Source organism: Heterocephalus glaber, unplaced genomic scaffold (genome assembly GCF_053883595.1).
Source record: "Heterocephalus glaber isolate CG9 unplaced genomic scaffold, H.glaber_assembly_v1.0 deba00001479, whole genome shotgun sequence".
NCBI classification, from domain to species: domain Eukaryota; kingdom Metazoa; phylum Chordata; class Mammalia; order Rodentia; family Bathyergidae; genus Heterocephalus; species Heterocephalus glaber.
In genome coordinates, this window is record NW_028258316.1 from 6,792,041 (window position 1) to 6,794,428 (window position 2,388).

The following is a 2,388-nucleotide window of genomic DNA, read 5'->3' on the forward strand; positions in this document are numbered from 1 at the left end:
ACCTTCTATTCCAATTTTCTGTAGTGTTTTTATCACATATGGGTGTTGGATTTTGTCAAATGCTTTTTCTGCATCTATTGAGATGATCATGTTGTTTTTATCCTTGACTCTGTTAATATAGTGTATTACATTTATTGATTTATGAATGTTGAACCATCCTTGGATCCCTGAGATAAATCCAACTTGGTCAGGGTGTATGATCTTCTTGATGACCCTCTGTATTCTGTTTGCCAGTATCTTGTGGAGGATTTTTGCATCTATGTTCATTAAGGAGATTGGTCTGTAGTTCTCTTTTTGGGTTGGGTCTTTCCCTGGTTTTGGGATCAAAGTAACACTTGCTTCCAGGAATTTGGAAGCCTTGCTTCCCTTTCAATTTCCCTGATGAGTTTAAAGAGTAATGGTGATAGTTCTTCTTTAAATGTCTTGTAAATTTCAGCAGTGAACCCATCAGGACCTTGACTTTTCTTTGTTGGTAAATATTTTATTACATTTTCAATTTCACTGATTGCAATTGGGGTGTTTAGAATTTCTATATCTTCTTCATTTAATTTTGGCAATTCGTATGTATCTAGGAATCTGCCCATTTCTTCCATGTTTTCCATTTTATTAGAGTATAGGTTCTTGTAGTAGTTATTGATGATCCTCTGGATTTCTGCTGGATCTGTCGTGGCTTCACCTTTTTCATTCTTCTTTTTTTTTTAACCAAGTTGATAACTTTTATTTCACAAAAATTCTCAATACAATTATTATAATAATCCATACATTATGATTTCTAAGCATTTACCCACTAATGGTTTTTGTGAGAGGCTGTTGTCCTTCGTGGTTCAGGGATAGTTTAGATGGCTGATGTTTGTAAGAGCCCAACTTTCCTTCCTTTCTACTCAGCAAGTCAGTCTTTTCAGAAGTCTTGCTGGCTGTTTTCTTTGTTTGCTTCTCCCTGTTGCTGCTTAATTTGATAGATTTCATTTTCTAGTTGCACAATAGTCTGTTCAATCTTGTAATTCTTACTGGCTAGGGACACCCAATTTGACTCCATTTCTCTCAATTTAGATCCAGCTGTGAGTTGCATGTTTTTCTGCTGCCAGTTTAAATCTTGAATATGTTTCCTTAACTTCTGAAGCTCTTTTTGTGCATGTTCAATCATATGAACTAGATTTTTGTTATATACTTTCCAGGCATTACATCCATGCTGTGACATTAGCTCCAGATTCTCAATTCATACTGCTTGGTGCTCTAATTGGGCCATAGAATTGTTTACACATTCTTGCCATGCAGTAGTGTCATTTTTCTGACCTGAGGAAGGGGCTGGAACCTCAATTGTTTCATATTGAGCAATTCAATTGGTTGTCGAGCAGCCAGTCTTTCAAATTCATTTCTCATTATGTCAGTTTCAAAAGCAGAATTATAACCCGGGGCTGTTAAGTAGCTCAGGTAGTTCTTGGTAGGTCGGTATCTGCAAGTTTCCTCCTCTACCAGAGCAGCAGTGGCTTCCTGCACGCCTGGGCCCTCATAGCCTTATGGCAGCGCATCCACCACTACCTCTCCGGCCACCAACCTGCCATGGCACAGAATGCACTCCTGCCTGTGTTTTGAGTCTGGACCACCGTTTTCATTCTTAAATGCATGGATTTGAGCCTTTTTTCTTTTTTTGATAAGGTTGGCTAAAGGTTTATTGGTTTTATTTATTCTTTCAGAAAACCAACTCTTTGATTCATTGATTTTTTTAATTGTTCTCTTAGTCTCCATTGCATTGATTTCTGCTCTGATCTTTATAATTTCCTATCTTGTGAGGGCTTTGGGTTTGTTATGCTCTTCTGTTTCTAGGAGCTTGAGGTTCTGGATTAGGTTATTTAACTGAGTTCTCTCTGAATATGGGCATTCACTGCTATGAAAACCCTTGTGGAATGATTGCTTTTCAGAAGTGTCTTCCAGATATAGCTTTTGTTTGTGTTTTGAGACTCTAATGACTCTGAGGCTATTTTATTTTCCTTATCCCAGAAAGAAAAGCTAATTAGATCAATCACAACATGTTAGCCCAAATGACATAGTCAGCAATACCATAGCATCAAGCACAGCTTAGAAAATGACAATTTGTGGCAGTTATTAATCTATCGCTTTTAACTATGTGAGTTAAATTAAAACCAAGGACCAACCCAACATAAGTTTATAGTGAATAAACTCTTCAATATAGCATCTTTCCCCTTCGGGGAGGGGAGTTAAAAGGAGTTGGGGAGGGAGGGACAGGTAGAACGATCAGGAAAGATTAATGGTGAGGCCAGAAGACACAGAAAGATCACACAAACTCTAAGAAGTTGTTAAAGGCAAGAGGAAAAGGCAGAGTGAAAGAACAAAGATGTGAATAGAATCACCTAACAGCAACAAGGAGGC

At 37.8% G+C, this 2,388-nt stretch overlaps 1 pseudogene; it reads right to left on the bottom strand.

Annotated features, from left to right (window-relative positions):
* Nucleotides 1–883: 883 nt before the first annotated feature.
* LOC101708649 (pre-mRNA-splicing factor SPF27 pseudogene) lies at nt 884–1,392 on the bottom strand (annotated as a pseudogene).
* Between the last annotated feature and the right edge of the window lie 996 nt (nt 1,393–2,388).